The 24640-nt window shown below is 40.3% G+C and overlaps 1 protein-coding gene across 1 annotated transcript in view; it reads left to right on the top strand.

The window, feature by feature from the left end:
• The first annotated feature begins 2691 nt into the window (after positions 1–2691).
• Positions 2692–24640, top strand: part of dlgap4b (discs, large (Drosophila) homolog-associated protein 4b) — a 140179-nt gene continuing 118230 nt past the window's right edge. The window contains exon 1 of the mRNA XM_085406139.1: positions 2692–3114. The gene's annotated coding sequence lies outside the window, so the exon portion shown is untranslated. The remainder of the gene's footprint in view (positions 3115–24640) is intronic.

Below are 24640 nucleotides of genomic sequence, written 5' to 3'. Positions count from 1 at the left end.
TCCAGAGAGTCTAGAAAGGCACTCATAATAAAATGTCTGGTGAGTGTATGTGTTTATAGGGTCTAATAGAAGTTGCAATTACTCACTATCTTGTAAAGCGAATGCTTTGGGAAAGATTAAATAAATGGTGTTTGATTACTTATGATTACACTCCTGATGTATTGCCCTCACACTAACATACAAAGCCTAAGTTCCCTAATTAAGCAGGTAATCCTCCCTCACATTGCCTTCTCACAGCACAGATGCTGCTGAAGTACACGCTTAGAGAGAAAGGCAGCAGAAGGGAGTTGCTTTAATATTAATGCATGTGAGCCAGGATTATGCAGGCTTCGTGTTGCAGCAGATATGACAAGAACACATGTAGAAATGCCTGCCATGTGTTGCAAGAAAAGGTCTGGATCTTGAGAGTTTTACCATCAGAAAGCCTCCCTTTAGCTTCATTGTATAAGGCAGCAGAAATGCCAAGACACAGAGCCAATCATTTGTGCACCCTGGTGTATAGACTGTGTTCTTGCTCCAGGAGAAAGGTGTCAAGTGAACAGTGGCTGAGGCTTCACCTCATTACCAGTTCAGTTCAAAAATTTTGCTCAGAAGAAAGTGTAGAGATCTCTAATGGAAAAGTGATCAATAAGCAACAACACTGTCCTGTTTTGGAGAAAATTGCTTTCCGTAGTGTGTAGAAATGCTCTGAGAGAGACTGATGAGTTGGAATAGAACCGCGTTCTCTATCACCCCAGTGTTCTTCTATCAGTTTAACGCATTGATTTTTGTACTTCAAATACAAGAAAACTAAAATCATCAACTTTGGCAAAAATATTTTAAAAAAGTGCGACTAAAATAGAAGTCAAGTGCTAGTTTGTAATCGTATTGCTAATGAGAAAACTAATGAGCTAATTATAATTGGGGCTAATCTACCTGTGTGAGCGCATGTGTGTGAGCGAGACAGAGAGAGAGAAAGTGATCTTGTGTGTGTAAAAGGTAAAAAGTCAACCTTTTAACAAACACTTGTATTTTTCCACAGCTTTAACCTCCTGGGGGACAAAAGCAATTAAACGTGACAAGTGGAAACAGGCCTACAATAAAGCCATAAACATGTAGTGCTCTCGGTGCATTAGCTTGACTAAATCTTCACTGATGTCTCGCCACACTTGCCGTGCCTCCCTGTCTTTCTTAGTCAGTACACTAAGAGTTTGTGCCTCAGTTTGTGAACATCATAATTTTTTAGTACAATGGCTCTAATCTTAATATAAGTCTGTTCCGAGCTGAATTTAGATTAACTGACATAATTACAAAGGCGACAGCAAGAACAAGAGCAGCGTTTGGCCTAGTTAGGCTGCAGACCGTGAGCTGTCCATGGTACTGAATCATTTCATATCTGTGTCTTTTGCTCACTTTCATTTCAGCCTCTACTCTTTTTGCATAACATACAGACTTCATACAGAGGGCGACAAAATTAATTACTTTCCCTGTGCAAGAGAGGCCTGATAAAAACAGATGGGCAGGTCCAGTGTTATTTTCTGTTCATTAAGATAAGATAAGATAAGATAGAACTTTATTAATCCCTCGGGTGGGTTCCTCTGGGAAATTCGATTTCCAAAAAAGCACAGCACCGACAGAAGTTACAGAGTTATACACACACACATATATATATAAATACAGAGACAATATAAATAAAATATACGAAGGGGATAAATAGAATAAATAGGAATAAAAATAAAAATACAAGTCAATTGCACATTTCAAGTCTTGAGTCTATTGCACCGTTGACTATTTACAAAAGTATTGCACAAAAGGTATTGCACAGTGAGGTGAAGAGGCACTACAGCTTAGTTGTTCCCTCCTTTGTCCTCCTGTTTCCCCTCCCTCTCCCCTCCAGAGAGGAGTTAAACAGTCTGATGGCGTGTGGGACAAAGGAGTTTTTAAGTCTGTTAGTTCTCATTATGGTTCCCTATCTCCCTAAATGTGGAACATCTATCTCGCAGAAAGGGACTCAGTAAATATGTTGATTCTCTTTTGTCAGAGGAAAGCTCAACTGAAAAAGCTTTTGCATTATCATATAAGAGACGACAGGTTTCTAACGTGCATTTTTGAATGTTTTTGTTGTTGTTGTTGGGGGCCACTGGTATCTATTTATGGTTTGAAACCACAAACTGCTTAAATCTGTCTGTGAGCGGTTTTGTCACATTTAAATTGGGGGATATTTCAGTTTACAGTAGTTGCTGGATGATTCTGAAAATCTGCATTTTTATTGTTAGCTCATTGTGATATTAATAATTCAAAACACTCACACATACTATTGATGAACAGTAAATAGCCACAATTTCCTCAAATCCATGATAGAGTTTACATTTTCCTATCATGATTACCTTTTTATCCCAGCTGGAGTTTACAGATAAAGCCGAAAGCTGAATTTTTTTATTTTTTTTTTGCAGATGATTTTAACTGTGAAAAATGTCGAATCCAGTGTTTTTAGCTAGACTCGTGATTTGGATATAACGCTCAATAAGTCCATTATGGTAGTTAGTTAAGAGTCATCTTTGCAGATGGTTTTCATGGTGATGGATTACACAACTCCAGATTAAAGCCTTTTGCTAACTGAGAAGTCAATAGCTCACTTATGCCTCTCTCCCTCTCCCCCCCCCCCCTCTCTCTCTTTAGAGTTTGTTGGTTGGTTGCAGCAGCGTCTCAGTCTCTCTCCTCGCTTGCCTGACAGACAGAGGCAGTCCTCCTCTCCTTCTTCTCACCTGCCTGTGTGTCTCTTTGTTCATGTGCCTGTCTGTCGTCTTTAAGCTTAGAAATATAGAGTGAACACAGAGCTCGGTTATGGAGACCACGGTGGACCGGCGTTCCCGCTTTTACCCCCGCGAGAGGCACACAAACTCACCGGACAAATAAGGCGTCAAAGGACGGCACGCCGGGTTTCAGCGGAAAGCGCCTGTCACTGCTAGTTACCACAGCGGCGCTCGCAAGTGTGATCTCCTTCATCCATCCTCCTCTTCCTCGCCGTCAGCACGTCTTGAAAAACAGATGCCCTGCACGGGAAGTTACGGACTAAACACGGATACATTCTCCAAGTCGTCTTCTCCAATTTCCCAGAAGCGCTCTCACCCGAAGGTAAAAAAAAATAATAATCATTTTTTTAAAAACCCAAAACGGCTCCACAGAGACTAAAACTGTTGATTTACTTGTTGTTGTTTGTGTCTAGGAGCCCACGTATCGCCCACTGAATTTCTCTGTGTTTTACATGTTAAGTCAAATCTGTTAGACAGGAGTGAACATTTCGTCCAAAGTGGGTGGGAAGGTGACTCATGCTGATTCAAAACGCTGTTTTTTGGTTTTTTCCTTTTTTTGGAGCCAGTATTTACACTGCGCCTTTGCGGGTTTAGAAGACATAACAGGCTAAAGGCTATTTCTTGAAAATTCACAGGCGCCCTCATATGATTTGGGGGCTTGCTGGTTTCTGTGTGGTTAAATAAAACAACATGGGGCTGTGGGATGTTTTGATGTGTGCCTGAAATGATTGATGCAGTTCCTCCTCCACAGCTTTCTCAGTGTGATTTTTTTGGACAGGCACAGAAGTGCTTATTGGGGGTTTGGACTCTGACATTTGACGAGTGGTTAACTATGTTGTAATAATCTGCAGGATTTGTTCACATTTTGTGTATGGAAATGAATAGAAATATAGCATACAACTGAGATAGTTGTAAAGTCTGAGAATTCATTTTTAACAGTTCCTTCTTACAAGCAGTTAAAAGCTTGATTATGGTTTCTCCTTTAAAAATAATCATATTCATGCTATAATTGGGTCATACTTATAATAAGAGCCTTGCTGGAAATCTAATGTATTCACAAGTTTTTTGTCACACATTGCCTATCAAAATCATGAACCTTTTCTCCACCAGCTTTTACAGAACCTGAAACGCCCAACTGTCCCTTAATCTTGATGTTCATTTATCAAGTTTTGTGTGTGTTGGTGACAGCCACCTGCTCCATGACTACTGGGAGCCATACATTTCATGAAATATTAGTTTTTATGTAAATGCTTGTACTGTTTCAAGTGCTAAAAAATGAAGAACGGCTAATTCAGAGATAATGATTTAGCACAGACTCCCAAGTTCCATATTTACAAGGTCAATTACTCCACAAACTCAAATGAATCACCCATCTGACTGAGCTGAACAGTCCCTTTTCCCACAGCATTGCTGAGTAGAGCCAGCTCATCATACTGAGGATAGGGACGATGTTTTCAGCAAAAGGAATCCGCAATGTTGACTAAAGACTTTGGCAACCTGCAACCTGAGTGGCATAAACAGTAAGAAGAGTATGGCAGTCTCTATTTGGCACCTTAAAAAAGGAGCAACACTGTCAACTGATTCAGAGCCAGCTGTGCTCAGCCAGTAATCAAGATTTTTAATTCAATCAAATTAACTCCGGTGTGGCTGTCCTGCACGCGTAACACGACGACATGAGACAACTTGTAGCGACACGTTGTGCGGCAGCATGCTTTGATCCTTTACTAGGTTGCGGTGTCTTTTATTCCATCAAATTAACAGTGGATTTAGGTCTAGCTACCCTTTTAGTACAGCTTTTTGAGTGACCTGAAAAGCAGCCTAACTGCTGCGTTAGTGGCCTCAATTTGCTTAAACTGTAATAAAAAAAAATAGTAGGCCATGCTAACTCATAGCCATTTATGTCTATCTTCCCTCTCTTGTTCTCTCGCTCATTCTCATCCACTTTCTCACACACACACACACACACACACACACACACACACACACACACACACACACACACACACACACTATCCCCACCACCATCACGACCCCCACTAGTATGCACTCACTCAAACTGTGTCTCATCGCATCTCATCACTCTCAGCAGCACTCTGCCCACCCCCCTCGCTTGTCTCCATCACACATGCACGCACATGCACACATGCACAGAGAGAAGCATACCAGCCCTCAGCCATGTTGTTTCATTATCCACTTACCTCACATGTGCTTTAACATGCGTCAAAGCGCCTTTTTTCATGTCATTTATTGATAACCCTGCACTTATTCTGGAGTCGTTGGGGGGGGTTTATCTTTGCGAGAACCTTTTGACCTCAAAAACAAGATAATTAATGTCACATATTGTATGGATGGAAACAGTGGGCACCAGAATAGGATTTCCACACCCTGGTGGTATTTCAAGGGCAGGCCGTTTCTAGCTTTGCTTTAGAAGGATGCAGCGGTGTATGGCTTAGGGCCATTTATTATGTATAGAACAGTCCTGTATTAAATATCTGCTCGGTCAGGGGGGCCAGATTACACCATATTGCATCAATGGAGTGACGATGGCAAAAAAATCTTTTCCTTCTTGGGTTTCTGCAGAGAGCCGTGAGGGACCTGTGACTTGTTGAACGTGTGGGCTCGGGGATGATTAATATTAAAATGGAAGTTTTAATGTTAGCGCAGTAAATATGAATTATTATGTTGACTTCCTAGAGGAAGAGTTCAGGACATAAAGCTGTGTCACTGCTGCTGAAGTTCAAGGATGGCAACGTAAAAGGAAGTCTGGTTCGCAAATCAACAGACTCTCACGCTGTAGGAACAGCTAAAGCAGCGGGAGTCTATATTTAAATGGCCTCACTGGAGAGATAAGATGTCGTCATTCCTCCCAGTTGGAAAAAGGGTCCTCAGAGGAAACCGAATCTCTTATATCTTGGTGTTCCTTTTTCTACTTGTTCCCAATAAACCTTTTTAGAAATAGATCACAGCTCTGCATCTATTTGCAACATTGTTTCGGGCTGTTTTGGATTAAGAGTGCGTTAGTGTTGGGGCGGTAACACACACACGCACACATTATTTCCTTGTTTACTTTCCGTAGCAGTTGGTATGTCGTAGCTGTAGTCAAAACTGATTAATGCACATGCTGAAAATCCCAAACAAACCTTTATGCTTATTGCCGGTCTGTTATTATCACACAAAAGATGCCTGTGAGATGTTAGATGACAAGCAACTTTCTTTTTATAATTTACTTGAGATGTGTTTTTTTTAGCAAGAGTGCTGTCAGAAAACCGGATTATGCTTAACAAAGGCTCAAAGTCTCTATTAGTTAGGCCTGATTTGTTTAGAAAACTGCGGTGATATGCAGAAAAGATCATGGAAGTTTTGTTTGCTATTCAAATTGTCATTGTCTGCTGATTACAGAACACAGCATTCAAGAAACCAAAACTGTGTGTAATTTTAGACAATTATCATGTCGGTGTCAGGGCTACATTTTCTTGTTTTCTGTACTTTTTTTAAAAACTCTTATCTGCTAGACATTTAGATTTCAGCTGTTACAAACATACTCTCTCTAATTTAAACCAAAGACTTGGTTTTACTGCCTCCCTTTTTCCCCAGTGAAATCACAACACCGCACAAAGTAAGATACTTCTGACATCAATTAAAGCCTCCCCTACTTGTCCAAAATGCCGTGCTATCTACTCTAATTAAACCTTACGTCTCACTTCTCCAGAGGCACCAGGCTGAGGAATGAGTGCCAAAGCCCCTTTTCCACCTGCACTGGAGCTAATATCCATGCTAGCCAGGCTGCGGTGGGATAGTGGGGTTGGCACAAGTTCAGGCTGGCCAGGGGGAGCTACACCGCTCAGGCTGTTGTAATTCTGCACACAACATGATGAGCTACTATTGCTGGTGTGATGCCAGGAAAGGCCCATTAACTGTATGAAAAAAAAATCTGTTTTGTGCGATCAGTAGTCAAAGATTTTAGCATGAATTAGAACACTTTTTACAGCGAAGCATAGCAAACATGATGTTTATTTTTCTTTCTACAGGAATCCACAAACCATGAGAAATGTATAAAGTTGTTTTAGGTCTTTGTATTAATAATTCCTGTGTTCAATAGGAATTATTTCCCTTTTTTCCATGTGATGATCAACATGACTGAGAGACAGTCGGTTTTCTTTAAGGTGATCTGGTGACTGTAGCTGGTCACTGAGTGTGATTCTAAGTCTTTTGATCTGTGTTGTAATAATATTTCTGTTCTAGCTGTATGAAATAATTTGCTGTATCCCTCAGCCAAATGGAGAAGAGAGATATTTCTTAAAGACAGTCATCTATTACAAGTGTCAGTGGTGAACTATTTTTAGATTGTAATGCGTTAGCGTTACACACCTCGAGAAGGAAAAATCACGAGGGAAAAGAAATCATTTGACGTTATTAAAGACAAAATAGTTAAGCATTCAAAATGTAATGGTAAAGTTACCTTTTCATTGAAAATATAATTAGATTTTAAGAGGTAAGATCTTTGAAAAAGTGCTAACTACTGGATTTTAGATAGCAAATGTTGTTATTTTCACAAGCAGCCACCCACCCACCCAGCCGCTGCTCTTTTTCCAGAGAGCCACCTAATAACAAGGCTGTTCCACACTCAGGCCTGCATTAAGATGCAGACCCTTCTCTCTCCTGCTCTTTCTCAATGGCCTTAATCCTTTCCTCCTCTGTGCTATGAATGATAGCCTCAGCAACTAGTCTCCTGTCTCTGGCAGGCAAAGGCCCATTGCTTAACATAATGGTGAGAAAATGGCCAGAGTCAAAAGATGTGTCTTAGTGAGAGGAGGTCAGCCTTTCAGCTGCTTAGCTACAGTGTTTGGGGCAAACAGAGCTGTGAACCTGGGGTAAAGAAAGGTTTCCTGTTGCATTGTAGACACACATCTCCTTGTCTTATTTTTAGATTCGGAAATACAAGATTAGTAAGTACAGTACAAGAGGTCAGGAAATTTGCTTATGCTGTGGTTGATAATTTTGTTTAGAATGCACAAAGCAAGCTCTGTCTTTAAATTCAGATCAGATTTTTGACTCTGAAGAATGTTTTCATGAGCAGCTCAGCAGTCGCGTCACACTAGTTCTGTTAATTGTAGCTTAATTCCATTAATATAAATATATATGTATGTGTATATATATATATATATATATATGTATATATATATATATATATATATATATATATATATATATATATATATATATATATATGTATATATATATATGTATATATATATATATATATATATATATATATATATTTATATTAATGGAATTAAGCTACAATTAATACATACATACATATATATATATGAACACCCAGCACGCCCCTGCGGGTGGTTTATCCTTCAAGCTCGGGTCAGTATCTTAACTGTTCCCAGGACTGCGCTCTTCTGGACAGAGATCTCCGATGTTATTCCTGGAATCTGCTGGAGCCACTCGCCTAGCTTGGGAGTCACCGCACCTAGTGCTCCGATTACCACGGGGACCACCGTTACCTTCACCCTCCACATCCTCTCGAGCTCTTCTCTGAGCCCTTGGTATTTCTCCAGCTTCTCGTGTTCCTTCTTCCTGATATTGCTGCCATTCGGAACCGCTACATCGATCACTACGGCCGTCTTCTTCTGTTTGTCTACCACCACTATGTCCGGTTGGTTAGCCACCACCATTTTGTCCGTCTGTATCTGGAAGTCCCACAGGATCTTAGCTCGGTCATTCTCCACCACCCTTGGGGGCATCTCCGATTTTGACCTTGGGACTTCCAGGTTATACTCGGCACAGATGTTCCTGTACACTATGCCGGCCACTTGGTTATGGCGTTCCATGTTTGCCTTGCCTGCTAGCATCTTGCACCCTGCTGTTATGTGCTGGATTGTCTCTGGGGCATCTTTACACAGCCTGCACCTGGGGTCTTGCCTGGTGTGATAGACCCCAGCCTCTATGGATCTTGTGCTCAGAGCTTGTTCTTGTGCTGCCATGATTAGTGCCTCTGTGCTGTCTTTCAGTCCAGCTTTGTCCAGCCACTGGTAGGATTTCTGGATATCAGCCACCTCCTCTATCTGCCGGTGGTACATACCGTGCAGGGGCCTGTCCTTCCATGATGGTTCCTCGTCTCCCTCCTCTTTCTTGGGTTTCTGCTGCCTGAGGTATTCACTGAGCACTCGGTCAGTTGGGGCCATCTTCCCAATGTATTCTTGGATGTTTGTTGTCTCATCCTGGACTGTGGTGCTGACACTCACCAGTCCCCGGCCCCCTTCCTTCCGCTTAGCGTACAGCCTCAGGGTGCTGGACTTGGGGTGAAACCTCATGCATGGTAAGGAGCTTTCTTGTCTTTATGTCATACATATATGTATATATATATATATATGTATATATATATGTGTGTATATATATATATATATATATATATATATATATATATATATATATATATATATATATATATATATATGTATATGTATATGTATATATATATATATATATATATATATATATATATATATATATATATATGTATATAGATATACTGGTAATATAACCAATATTAGCGATTTGCTAATATATCTATATTTATAGTTGCTTATAAATGAAATTTAAAAAGTATATTAAAGACAAGAAACACCCTTCAACTATGCACTGAGGTTTGTTGTTCTTACAGTTTGTCCACCAGAGGGCTCTCTGGGACCTCCCTGTTGCAACATGTGTTTGTAATGCCACTAAACAACAACCAGCTTGTCATATAATCTTAGTAAAAACTAGTAAGTAATAACTACACTCAAGCAATGCTAGAGAAATCTTTTTGTGTATCTAAAGGATAAAAAATGTCAGCCACGATATTATATTTTTACATCACCAAACATCGATATCAGTATTGGTCTTAAAATTCTTATATAAAGCAGTTCCCCAATAAAAAGCCACACCTTACCCACTTTGAGCTGTTTGTTAGGATCTAAGTTATATTTTTGTGATAGGAACAAAACTGGTATATTTTATGTATATGTACGAGTAATGTTCTTCAGATATTACTCATGAACATAAAGCAAATCAATGTTTCTAAAATTTATGTTAGAAATTAAACTTATTATATTATAAAGAAACTTTTTTAAGACAACAGTACAGTTGTGGACAGAAGTCTACATACTCTCATTATAGGCATGATAATTTGGGTTGTTCAGTAATTTCTTTTATATCTTCTTTTCCAGAGTGGCATGATTGTTGGATGATTTTAGTGTATAAGTTTGAATATATTTTATTTTTAGTATACAGATACTCCTTTACAATTCCACCCCAACCAGATGCTTTTGGGTTTTGGTCAATAAGCTTCCTGCACAATTCTAGCTGGATACTTGACTACTCTTCTTGACAGTTTGTTTAAATTAGTTGGTTTCTTGTGAATGTGTGGAGGTGCAAATTTCAGTCTAGCCTAGAGATGTTAATTTTAGAGCGGTAGCTTCTTTCTTGATCGGCACCCTCTCTGTTCATAGCAATGTAAATGGTAAACGGCCTGTATTTGTATAGCGCTTTACTTAGTCCCTAAGGACCCCAAAGCGCTTTACACTACATTCAGTCATTCACTCATTCACACACTGGTGATGGCAAGCTACATTGTAGCCACAGCTGCCCTGGGGTGCACTGACAGAGGCGAGGCTGCCGGACACTGGCGCCACCAGGCCCTCTGACCACCACCAGTAGGTAACGGGTGAAATGTCTTACCCAAGGACACAACGACCGAGGCTGTCTGAGCCGGGTCTCGAACCGCCAACCTTCCGATTACAAGACGAACTCCCAACTCTTGAGCCACGATCGACCCAATGTAAAACTCACTTCACTGTGGACAGTGACACTGTCACACAGTGAAAAATTCAATTAGAGAACAAAAGAACAAGCAGAGAGGCGGCCCACCTCTGTGTTCAATTTACTTGTTAAATCTACTCACGATGCCTGAGTAATCATCTCTCCCTGTCACTTACACATACAAAGACACACTCAAGTACATACAACGTGTAGAGAATGGATGTTTAATATTGTCTCTGTTGGTTGTGCAATGCGGGTGGCTAACCATGAATGTGTTTTACAGTTACACTCACTTTGTAACAAGAGTAAGGTGCTGTGAATCGATAAGGGTACGATGTCACATATTTCAAACATGCTTACAGAAACATGAAGTGTTACGTTCCCCTGAGGGGTCTAGGCGGGGAGGGGGAAGTAACAAAAGTGACCGGGTCAGAAAAAGGAGTCAGGGAGGCAAAACAGTTAAATAAAACAGTTTTATTGAAGTAATTCAACTAAAAGAGACGGACAAGCCGTTATCACCATAAAAGAAACAAACAAAAACTCAGGCGTCGGTCAGTAAGGCAAAAAGTCAAAAGGAAAGCGCAGCTCACTATCTGGAAACCACAATACACAGCTCACTAACTGGAAACACCACAAGACACTCAGCTCACTAGCTGGGCCCACACAAAATGGCACTCTGGCCCAGAGCTCACCTTTCCCTGGGCTTAAATCTCCTTGATTACTGACGAGAATCAGCTGCACAAAAGGGAAAGGTGGCACCTCAGGCAGAAGAGGTAGTGTGACACGCCCACACAGGCACCTTCAGGAGGAGGCCCTGCTAGGGCCGTAACATGAAGCATGTATCTAACTCTCGCAAAAAAAGCACACGCACACAGACTACAAAAAACATTTGGTCTTTGATCACATTAATCGGGGCTTGATCTTAACACCCTCCAGTGATTGGTAACATGCTTTTTTTTAACTCTCTATCACTCTTCTGCTGCTCTCCTGTAACCCGTCTCTTAGCACCAGATAGCTGCATCAGTATCTGCTTTACCTGCATGGTTTCATCTGTGAAAGAAACTGGGTGATCTCTTTCTTTGAACTGGGATTGCCTGTCTTTTCTGTGGATGTAGTTGATGTACAGTAGTAGAGAGGAGTTTCTAGCTGTACACCGAGGTTCCTATTACTGCCCAAAAATGAAAACGAGATTTTGTTTAATACCTTAGGAAAGTGTACCTATTAATTAATGTCTAGAAGAGCTGATGGTATCAAATGGCCTGTAAATGGATCATCACTGGCTTGTGGCAAGGAAGTTGGTTATAAAAACATATCTAAGATTGTTTGGCAGCAAATTAAAGTGCATGGAATCCATGATGGATAATTGCATTGTTACAGTGGGCTGACTTTTTGCCACCATTTGTAAATTAACTAACACAGTGTGGCACAAATTAATGACGCTGAAAAGATTCAAGGAGCCAAGCGGCAGAAGAATATGGAGAACGCCTGGTTTTCCTCACTAATTGCCTGACATAATGCTAATTGAGCTGCACTCTGCTGCTGTTTCTGTTACACAAGACATGACTTATTAGTTGCCACATCACAACTGTTTATACCTAAAGAGGTTTTTCTGATTAGTTTATGCAGCTCTTGAGAGTGATTTAGGGTCTCATTTCCAAACTCAAACCAGAGTGTTTTTCCTAATGAGAGCTGGAAATGGTCAGGTTGATAATTATCTGGATTTGAAACGGTCTTATCCAACGAGGTGACTGATCGACTCATCTAGCTCGTTCGCACGAAAAGCAGTTGTCGATTAAAAAACGATCTTTCCAACCAGGATTGCGGCAGTACAACAATTAGCCAATCAGCACAATGGGTGGGATTAATACTGTTGTCAAGTTGTTGTTAAGAGTTCTCAATCTGTGATGCGCTACAGTAATAATTGCTTGCGTGTTTTGGACACCCCTGAGGCGTGTCTATTGACATGAAGGAAATGAAGGAACAAGCGGAACTGTTTTACTTCGTTCCACTCCACTCTTTAAACCCTTGCAAAACCTGTGTGCTGAGACGGTTATGCCTCAGTGTGTACTTAGAATAACATTAATTCAGGGTTGATAGGCCGGGCTCAAGTGATTGGTTAGGAGAAATCAAACCCCCCGTCCTCCACAGATGTTGTTTTGAGTAGACGCAGGAGATGGAGGCAGAGTGTAATAAATTCTGTTTGGTAAAAGACAAGCTTAATAAAACTTTATTAAGTGCTTCTTTATAACATGTGATTGTTTATGTAGTCTAATCACTGTAGTCAATGCTGCTTGCATACTGAATAGATGGTATGTTGCAGTTTACGTGAGCAATGTATTTGGACCAAAATGAACGAAATGTAATGAAATCCAGCCTTACACCTGTTGTGTTCACTGCTCTTTTTTATTATTTTCACCTTTTGCTTTGATTCTTTATTCATTCTTTTTATGCTACATTATCTACGCATTCTTTTGGTCTGTTGTGACATTTCTTTCCTTCCTTGAATTTTTTAAGGCGCTTTAATACACCCAGTCTTTGAAATATAAATAGACCTGCCAGGCCAGTTGTTCTGGAGTAATTATTGGAGTCCTCTGCAGCAGAGACCTGCAGGTGACTCATAAAGGATATCACTGAGTGAGAAGAAAAACAGGAAAGCAGGAAAGAGAGAATAGTGCAGATAAATAGACAGGCACCGAAACTGCCAGGTTCAGAAGCCAGCTCTCAAAATAAAAAAACGAACGAACAAAGATGCGGCAGAAGCTCTTGAGACACACACGTATACTTAATGGAGTGTATTAACAAATCTGCATATCAGGGCAATTTCCTTTAATCTGACACAACTGATGTCAGATTCATATTCAACAAGTCATTGTTTTCTCTCATTTTTTCCTGCAGTCACGTACAAGCACAATTTCTTTACTTTTCCAGCTGACGACATCTTTCAAAAGGCAGAATGCAAAAACAGATCATCGAGTTGTCTTTAAAAAGATGACAAGTTACTATTTGGTCATCAGTTTGTTGTATTTATACATTTCTGCAGACTGCATGATATATTTGCACAAGAGATTTTCTCTCTGTCTGGCAATGTTTGTCTGTCTCTTGGTGCACCACTGTACTATCTAAATGTGCTAAATGCAGTAAACATAATTACTATTATACCATCTAAATCAAATTTTAGCATTGTCGTCATCCATCTTCACGTGCGCACTGCAGCCCTGAAATTTTATAGACATTTACAGTGGGGCAAAAAAGTATTTAGTCAGCCACCGATTGTGCAAGTTCCCCCACTTAAAATGATGACAGAGGTCAGTAATTTGCACCAGAGGTACACTTCAACTGTGAGAGACAGAATGTGAAAAAAAAATCCATGAATCCACATGGTAGGATTTGTAAAGAATTTATTCGTAAATCAGGGTGGAAAATAAGTATTTGGTCACCTCAAACAAGGAAAATCTCTGGCTCTCACAGACCTGTAACGTCTTCTGTAAGACGCTTTTCTGTCCCCCACTCGTTACCTGTATGAATGGCACCTGTTTGAACTCATCATCTGTATAAAAGACACCTGTCCACAGCCTCAAACAGTCAGACTCCAAACTCCGCCATGGCCAAGACCAAAGAGCTTTCGAAGGACACCAGGAAAAGTATTGTAGACCTGCACCAGACTGGGAAGAGTGAATCTACAATAGGCAAGCAGCTTGGTGTGAAAAAATCAACTGTGGGAGCAATCATCAGAAAATGGAAGACGTACAAGACCACTGATAATCTCCCTCGATCTGGGGCTCCACGCAAGATCTCATCCCGTGGGGTCAAAATGATCATGAGAACGGTGAGCAAAGATCCCAGAACCACACGGGGGGACCTGGTGAATGACCTGCAGAGAGCTGGGACCAAAGTAACAAAGGTCACCATCAGTAACACACTACAACGGCAGGGAATCAAATCCCGCAGTGCCAGACGGGTTCCGCTGCTGAAGCCAGTGCATGTCCAGGCCCGTCTGAAGTTTGCCAAAGAGCACATGGATGATACAGCAGAGGATTGGGAGAATGTCATGTGGTCAGATGAAACCAAAGTAGAACTTTTTGGTATAAACTCAACTCGTCGTGTTTGGAGGAAGAAGAATACTGAGTTGCATCCCAAGAACACCATACCTACTGTGAAGCATGGGGGTGGAAACATCATGCTATGGGGCTGTTTTTCTGCCAAGGGGACAGGACGACTGATCCGTGTTAAGGACAGAATGAATGGGGCCATGTATCGTGAGATTTTGAGCCAAAACCTCCTTCCATCAGTGAGAACTTTGAAGATGAAACGAGGCTGGGTCTTCCAACATGACAATGATCCAAAACACACCGCCCGGGCAACAAAGGAGTGGCTCCGTAAGAAGCATTTGAAAGTCCTGGAGTGGCCTAGCCAGTCTCCAGACCTCAACCCCATAGAAAATCTGTGGCGGGAGTTGAAAGTCCGTGTTGCTCGGCGACAGCCCCAAAACATCACTGCTCTCGAGAAGATCTGCATGGAGGAATGGGCCAAAATACCAGCTACTGTGTGTGCAAACCTGGTAAAGACCTATAGTAAACGTTTGACCTCTGTTATTGCCAACAAAGGTTATGTTACAAAGTATTGAGTTGTATTTTTGTTATTGACCAAATACTTATTTTCCACCCTGATTTACGAATAAATTCTTTACAAATCCTACCATGTGGATTCATGGATTTCTTTTCACATTCTGTCTCTCACAGTTGAAGTGTACCTCTGGTGCAAATTACTGACCTCTGTCATCATTTTAGGTGGGGGAACTTGCACAATCGGTGGCTGACTAAATACTTTTTTGCCCCACTGTACCTCAGTTGATTGGAAAAAGGTTTGCGCAATGTCCAACTGAGGCCATGTAACAGGGAGTGGTCTTTCTGTGTCATACTTCTGTGTGCTCTACCCATGCTTAAACCTAATGAAACTTTTCCTCTTAGACAATGTCTGCAGCAGACACTCTCCTTATGTGTGCACTGCATACGAGAAAGGGCAGCTTCAGACAATTTCCCAGTGTGATTATCCCAACCATTATCAGTATGTTGGCATGCTGATGTTAGTATTTAGGTTGAAGCACTGCTGCACCTAGGTATAACCTCACAGAGCTGTGGCTGTAGAGTCTAATGTAAATAGTTGCATTTAGCAGCCCTTATGCATCTGTTCTGAGTATTGAGGAAGACTAACAAGATGTTAGCAGCAGATCATTTAAGTCCTGGAAGCATTAATGGTTCAGACTTGTTTTTCTAGCCCATCCTTCAGTTCCTCAATTGGAGTCATCACCTTGAACTCTGTCACGTGCCGCAAACCATTGTTTAACAATGGTGGCTGTGTGGCACTGTGCATAAAACTTTAGAAAGAGCCAGTTAATATAAAGTGGAGTTTGTAGTTTGCAACAGCGACTAAATGGCTTATATCTGTCAGAGTAACAGCCACATGAATGCTAAAACCCAAGGTCTCTCTGCATAGCTTGCATACCTTCTTCCCACAGTGCATCCTGTTGGCATCTCGTCATGAGGTTAGAGAATACACACAGCTAACAACATCATTTCAGGTAAACATTATTCATCAGACCAGACCACCACTCTTTAATTCCTCCATGTTCCCACTACTCTTATACCCACTGTAGGCACTTTCAGTGATGGACAGGCGGCAGCATGGGCCTTCTGACAGGTCTGCAGCTGCAGCTGGGAATAATTACTCCACACAGGAAACACCCTACAAGACCTGCCATGTTTACAATAGTCCAATTCAATACAATTGCAGTTGCTCAGTTCCTTGCCTGGACACTTAACTGTTTTTCCAGCAAGAACTCACTGTTTACTTGCTGCCTTATATATATCCTATCCCTTCAGGTGCCACTGTCAATAGATAGCTAATGTTCTAATGATAACCAGTATATATTTATTTATTTCTCAATACATCTAATTTGCCCTAATCATGTTTACATTACATGTTGCTCCTAACTAATCGTTGTCAAATAGACAGACAACTTTATATCTGTGATCAGTAAAAATGAACTGAGATGTTAGCTAGGCTCATGTATCATCCGAGCTTCACTTCTGCTTTTTTTATGATTTCGTTTTTTTAATACATCAGTCTGTTTTCAGACACACTGGACCCAGTGCATCCTCTTTAACCAGCTACAATAGAAAATATGATCACTTCTTTGAAAGTAATATCAAATGAAAACTTTGGCCTTCTAAATAACCTCAACCGTCATCAACCATGTAAAATAAGCTGAACTCTTAGTTTGTAACTTTAGCCATGCATCCCCTACTGCTAATCCAGTCATAGAGGATTAAGCAGGTTATCTATGCCATGGGTCATGGGTTAGTTTTGATCAAATGGCCTGAAGTGACCCTGGCTTGTATGAGAAGAGTGGAGCTAATGTTATTTCATCTTTATTTTTCTTTTTTTGCTGCGTCACCGCGGGTCAGCACTGGGGAGCTAATTCACACTAACCCTTCTCCGTCACTCTCATGGGGCTGAGTCATTGATGACTTGTCAGTGCATTTGAGAAGTTGTGAAGGGAGCAATAAGCCCTCTTGGCACTACAGCACTAATCATATTACACTTTGTATTGCACCAACACCAGCAAGGATAAAGGCTCCCGATACAATATTTCTGTTAAGAAGCAATAAAGTATAATTGTGTTAAGAATCAGGTCTGTGTTGATGATTATGTAAGGTGTGCAGGCTATAGCTGTTTTTTCAATTTAGCAATTTCTGTACATTCTGGGAAGCTTTTCCGATGTGAGAAAAACTTGAATACACTGCATGAAAGCATTGTTGCCCTTGACCTGAGTTGGACTTGTATTAAAGAGTGAAAGAGTTCAGACACATACCAACAAGATAAATGTTGTCAGTGATGCCAGACAAACTGCAACGAATTCAAAAATTGGATTACCAGCACACTGATGCCAGAGCCAGAGTTTTGTGATGGTTGATGCTGTATTCTAACTCTAACAGGCAAAGAAAGAAAAACATGCCCTTTACTTGATAGTTTGCTCTGCTCTCTAAGACGTTACCATAGCTTGTATCTTGGGATCTATTTGGTCTCTGGATGACTTTATTAGAGTTGATGCTCTGACTGATGCACCCATGGTGGAGGTTATTATGCTTTTATCAGTGAGTCATAAAAGGTACAAGCAAGTAATGAACAGCAGTACCACACAATAAAAGAGAAAACACTTTATAGACAAGTGCATTCGATATACGATCTCTTGGGCTCCGCCAGTGAACGCTCCACAATCACAACCTGGTTTTTAACTCTCGGATTCATCAACATCTGTGACTAACTAAAAAAAACTGTTTTTGAAGACTGTGATTGTGTTATAATTGCATCATTTTCCACCCCAAAATATTTCATTTTATATCAGGTGGAAATTTATTTATCTGATTACCTACCCCCTACCAGCAACGGCATTAAGTAAATGACGGGAAAACACAAATTCACACTCAGTTTAGTTTATTTGTGATATTTCTTCCATCTAAGTGTGTGTAGACTAAAATAAATGTGCCGTACACGGTATTGACTTGTTGTCTATTTTATAAATAAGACGATACACACTGAATAGCATACTGAGAAGAAAGAATATTAGTGCTGAGTGTTTTGTTAACCTTAAAAGTGCCGTCTGATCCAAACCTTGTGTCGTGTGGCAGCAATAATACACCCTGGTGTCTGTAATTTTAAATAGGCTTCATCACTGCGAGACAGAAGTTCATTTCAAAGGAATGAATCACTGTGGTAATAATGTTTCCCTTAGTTCTACTGTGAATTGGTGACATTTCCAATATTACTGACATCTTGTCATGTCACTGTATTGTTTCCTGCCATCATATGAGTCACGGCGCCTTCATATTAAATGCCCATGACCTGATTCTTTATTTTCATGCTCTATGTGTCAACTTAGGCAGGCGTACCAGCTGCATAGCTGCATATAGCCAGCTTGTATCTGGCCTATTTAAGATAATGCCATTACTGAGCAGATTATAATGAAATCATATTTGACCAAGAGCATTTGTTCGTACAGTAAGATGAAAAGAAAAACACAATCTCTCTAATAGAAATAATACATTACTGTAGTACTAGTGAGCTGTATGGTTGATGGTCTATGGCTGTCTTATCAGTATAATCTAACACTGTTATTTAACTCTGACAATGATATAAAAAGGAGCAAGAGGGAGGTTAGTGAAATTAGAGAAAATTACAAGCGTAAGGAGCATTTTCCTGTACAACAACACTTTGTGTGGTTAACTTAAATTTTTAGAATGAATAATGTGTTTTAAGACTTGAGGAGTTATATGAAACCAGAGTTATTTCAGTTGATCTTGAGAGGCTGCGAAAGTGTGTACAAAATATCAGTCCATTCAATAGTTTCTGAGACAAGAGCGCACTGACTGAAACAGGATGGTCATTGTTACCTCAGGACATGTCTCTTCCTCCTCCTGTGGTGGCAAGTACTTATCCTGAAGTATTTTTTGTGTAATACTGACCTACAGCGTGAGTCATGTTACTGGTTGCAGGAAAAAAAGGTGTAAGGATAAAATCTAACATTGTAGTCTTGCTGCAAGAGTGAGTGAAGCATTACTGTAAAATTTTCAAAAGCAGTGATTAGTCATTATGGCCCTAAACTGTGGTCTAAACTCCTTCAATTACTGAAATGTGTGCTCATCTCATTTTATTATAATAATACCAAAGTATAGCAGTGTGTACTGGAAGTCAATTTAATTACCAACTCATTAAAGCCTTAGAATTAGATTTGGAAAAACGAATCATGTACAGATGTTTGGGGATACAAATATTGGTTTGTAGTGGTAATACTTAGAAACATTAGGTCATCACTGTTTCAAGATCAATGACACGAGTAGTAATTAGTTCTTGTAGACTTCTGGGCTTTAGTCCATTCTCTGACTTGTGTAACATCTCGTACGTCATGTTGTGTGACCAAGGTCACAGACAGAATTAACAGCAGAGTTCGCTCTCTGTGACATTGCAAGTAAAGACATATACTTAGTGTGCTGAGCCATCTGGATAACCACTGTGTGTGTGTGTGTGTGTGTGTGTGTGTGTGTGTGTGTGTGTGTGTGTGTGTGTGTGTGTGTGTGTGTGTGTGTGTGTGTGTGTGTGTCAAAGAGGCAGTAAGAAGGTTGACCTTCACAAAGACAGCTCTGCACTTGTCCTGGGCTGTTAGCTGGTCGCATGAGCCCGTGCATATTTGATACAAAGCCTCACTTGACCTCCTTTAAGGTGCAACAAAAAGCATGCTTTGTGAAACATCTCCTCAAGTGTGCATATTTAGATGTTTTTATGCCTAGCTTATGTGTTATTTACTCCAGCATAAGCGCTTAAATGACTAAACAAGCAAGAGGCCTTAAGTTTGTCGTGCCTTAAATAGGCCAACTGCTGACCTGATTGTCAGCCCTGCTGTTAATAGAAATAGGAGTGGTGCTTCTGTGGAGCTAAATGATGCTAAATGAAGAGGAAGTATATGTAAATGTACATGCTTCTAGGCTGTGCAGGCCGTTAAAATGGCCACACATGACCATTGCCTTTGTGAGCATGCACACACAAACAAAGACAAACAACTAGCCATTTGGACATATTAATAAAAGTGACATGAGGTAAAAGCCCTGCTTGGTAATCTGTAGCCCCAGCAAAGGGACTGTTTTTGTTAGGCAGAGACGGTGAAGTCTAGAGTGTGCTATGTTTATGTGAGTGGGAAGGACAGAGAAATGTTCGTGCATCCGTTTGTTGCGTCTTCTCACTAGTCAGTACCAATCAGGCTGATAGGATACTATCAAATGTGGATTATTTTACAGTGGAAAGCTCTGATTTTTCCAAATCCAGGCTCTGTTCTGAGCAAGCTAATGCCAGGGTGCTATGAGGTCAGCTTGTGTCTCTTTTAATGCTGTTGCTTTTATTCTCTCTGCATTCTTTACCTCCTTTTCTTTTCCTCTTTCTTTGTCCCATCCCCCCCTTCTTTCTCCCTCCCCTTGCAGAAACTGCCACTGTCCTTGTTTTTGACCTATATCATGACCTGGACAATGTCCTGACAACACAAGGAACCATCAGATTTTGTCCCTGTGCCAGCTTTAGCTCCACTCAGCCATGAGCCATCGTGGTTTAATATGTCTGGATTTCGTCATCGTTGACTCATAGCAAGACCAAATGTATTTTATGAACAAAGTGCTGGATCTTACATAGGCTTGATTTGTGTCATTATGCCTTCCAAAAATGCTAATGTTAATTTTAATAACTGACACGTCATCTTCAGTTATTTCAGTTTATTACTTAAGCATTTAAATATGGGGATAGGAGGATTATCACAGCACTGACAGTTGCTTAAGGGACTATATCATCTGTTAACACTGACGTGACTCATGCCATCAGAATCTGTTTTTCTTCTGCAGGATTTCATGCACTACTTTCTATTAATGCAGCCAAAGTATCTCGAGCATATGCTGCCATTCCTGGGAACGTTTATGTTAAATATGCAAGGAGAGAGAAGCACCGTGAGATCCTCGACTGAAGCCGACTTACTTTTTAGCTCCTCCTCTCTCGTCTACTTGATCTCTTGCAGCAGATCACTTTGTTTTAATTTGAAAATAATTAAACAAAGAATAATCTCTCGAGAAGAAAAGTAACACAACAAAAGCAAACATCTGTCTAATAACAGCAGAAGAGGAAGCTCTGAACTTCTTGTGGTGACAGCTGCAACAGGATTAGTGAATCGCTGTGACAGCCTGACATCTGAACCCAAGGGTAGAGCTAGCTGGTAAAGTTATGCTGATAGTTGTTAGCGACTGGATTCTGACATTGCCTGTTGGTATTATTATAACTGTTTGTAGAGCAGTATCCATGCAAGAGCTTGTGTCATGGTTTTTATGATGAGGGCAGATTTAAGAAGGATTTCTGGTTAATCCTTTAGGGGTTGCCCATGCTGGGAGATAATAGCTCACTTCAGCTGTAGTGCTGACAGTACAGATGAAAGGTGGATATCTCCTCTGGTCACTGGATACTGATGTGTGGCAAAAACAATACCAGGAAGCGGTATTCTGGTACTTCAATAGAGAGAGGCTATTTAACTGTCAAGTTCTGATCCAATTCAAGTACAAAAAACACAGAATATTTGAGATGTTTGTACATTGCATGAAATGTAAGGACCTAGCAACTGTGACCCACCTTCCCGTATGTGTTCTTCCATTAGAAAGCCTCAAGTTTAGCATTTTGGCTGTCACGATCTTTGTTTATTGAAACCAGATGTTTTAATGATAGTTCGGAGCAGTCAGACTAGATTACAACTACAAGCTCGGTTTTCCTACCGATGCGTCCTTTTTTTCCGTATTTTTAGGTGTGTTACTAATTTTGGCTTCTGTTAAATATCATCCTTTTACACCTCTGGTAATTAGAAGAAAGTGATATTTCAGGGATTAGGGGGAGGGTTAGAGAAACCAGAAAAGAAACAGCTTGTTTCAGACAGAGGATAAAGCTGCATAAAGGGCCACCTGCTAATCACTCTAATACAGTTCTGGAATAAAATATAGAAGTTGAAAAGAACATAACAGTTCACCTTTAACGTCTGTGTTTCTGTGTGTCTCTGTTCTTTGCTGGATGACTGTTGCCCTGAAACATTTCAAAGATTTCAAGCATATAACATTTTAGATTATACTAAAAATAGCAAAGCTAATTTCAGTGAGGTGCTGTTAGTGCGCTCTACAAATTAGAAAAAAATCATCACCGATCACTTTCCCCACCTTTGTCTAATCCTAAGTGTGCTAATGCAGAGTGTCAGCTGTAGCCCTTGCTAAAATTGTAATCAGATTGAACCAGATCCTTATCTGTGCAAAGAGTTCATTATCTGACCACTTGGTAACCTCTTAGCGACCAGAACCTTCTCTGAGCGCAGAGGTCACACACAGACTCATTCAGCTCATTAAAATAATGTGCCACTACTACATCTGGATTGCGCTGTAAGCTTGTGAGTCAGCTTCATCAAGCACTGACCTCATTTGGTGATTTATGATGGGTTATGTGTTTATTCAAAGATGCTGAGGTATAAATTTGGCTCAGGAACTTCCTTGTGGCAATGAGGCGCTGACATTTGGGAGTTTTTTTAAAAAGTGGCATCCCGGCCCCGGATAAGCAGAAGAGGATGGATGGATGGAATTTCATCTTAACATGTTAATATGGTAAATGATGTCACAATAACGTATTCGTTTTGGTCAGCTGCAGTCACATTGCCACAGAGCACAGATATGATCCTTAAACTCACCACATATTTCTGTAACGGGAATTTAATGCAAGTGCCAAAATGAGGGTTTTGTCCTAAGACAGTTAATATCCCAGAGTGCAAAGCAAATTCACGATTATTATAATTTTGTGCTCCCCTGGCTCCATTTTGTTCTTTCCACGCTAATTTAGTTTGCTCTGTGTTTGCATGGTTTACACCTCCACCACAAATGTAGCGAAATATTCATGTGCCTGCAGTCAAAAACAGCTCCAGCAACAAGATGTGATTAATTTATATGTGCAGAATTTGAGTTTTAAATATTACATTTTTGTATGTTTTGTCCTTCTCTTTATGACTGTAATTCTATTATGGATGGCCATGTACTTTTTTATTTAGTGTTACCATTAACACCGTGCTTGACTTGTGTATATGTAATTATCAGCTTGCTATCAGTACGGTATACTAGGATTGTCATCTTTTTATGACCATTTAGAGTATTTTTAAATGCTGATTACCTTATTTACCTATACAAATATTGTTTATTAATATTTGTTTTCCATCATAAAAAACGAATTAATCATACATTAATTTAATTAGGACAATTAATTAACTGTAAGGATTTAACACCGATAACTGGAGTTAAGAGATTACATTAAAGGTTGTCCACTGAGGGGCATAAAATAATTTGTCTGTGTTGGGAGAACAGTTGTCAATATTAATTATGTGTGAGGAATATTTTACTTCAACTTTTTTTATCCAGTGGTTTCATATAAAAAGCAGTGATTTCACATACTGAAAGCAAAGCACAGCAGATGGAAACAACACAAGGTAAACACAGGAAGATGGCTTTCATGCATTTCAAAGATCGTCTGCAACACATTTCATAGTAGCTCGAAGTAAAAGATAATGTAGGACAACACTATGCCTCCTTTAGGGCAGGTTGTAAAACACCTTTTAAAGCAGGAAAAGAGGCGTCGCCTTTGTGCTGCATGAAAGGTTAACTTGCTAGTATGTTGGTGTTAGATGGGAATCACCTTGAATGAAGACCAAGCGGCAACAACTGCTGCAAATTGACATGTCTTGTGTCCAGACATGTCTACTTTCTCCACAAAATCAAACTATTTCATTTTGTATAGCACCATCCTAACTTACTGCCATCCCTGCTCCCACTTCTTTACACCCTCTCTGTCAAGTGCCCTCTCATGCTTTTTATCAATGAAGGGGCAGAGATACAGAGGTGCTGCCATCCATCTATTCCTCCACAAATAGCTATTAGAGTGCACAGCTTGTTGTAGCCACACTGCTCTCAGTCAGCAAGGCCGAACCATTACATATGTTTGCATGACCTCATACATACAGAGGTAAGCTCATACACACTGTACTTTTGTGATTTGCACACATGCATATGCACAAACCCACATTAAGTAATTATTCCACTTGTGGTTTTCTCTGTTTTTGTACTTTTGTGCAGTTGTCTGAGAAACTGCTGAAGAGCTACACGTCAGACTCTGCAGGCCTTAGTTAGCATGTTAAATGTTAAAATTCAGTACTGTTGGGAATTTTTTGGAAGGGCAGCCACCAGGAAGCTTCTTACATATCTAAAAAGAACATGGAAGTGCAGGTTTGTTTAGTAGCATGTGAATAAACCAAGACTTCTGGAGTAATGTCCATCGGACAGACAACATCAACTTAGAAATATTTGGCCACTACACACAGGGAAAAGATGTTGCGTTGGGTTTGTTGAGCAGTCACAGGACCTGAGCCACTTACAGCTATT

This window comes from Rhamphochromis longiceps, linkage group LG5, assembly GCF_057381845.1.
Source record: "Rhamphochromis longiceps isolate RC_006_pf linkage group LG5, R_longiceps_female_GT1.1, whole genome shotgun sequence".
Lineage (NCBI taxonomy): Eukaryota > Metazoa > Chordata > Actinopteri > Cichliformes > Cichlidae > Rhamphochromis > Rhamphochromis longiceps.
Note: the sequence above shows the minus strand (reverse complement) of the source record. Positions and strands in the feature narration are given on the sequence as shown.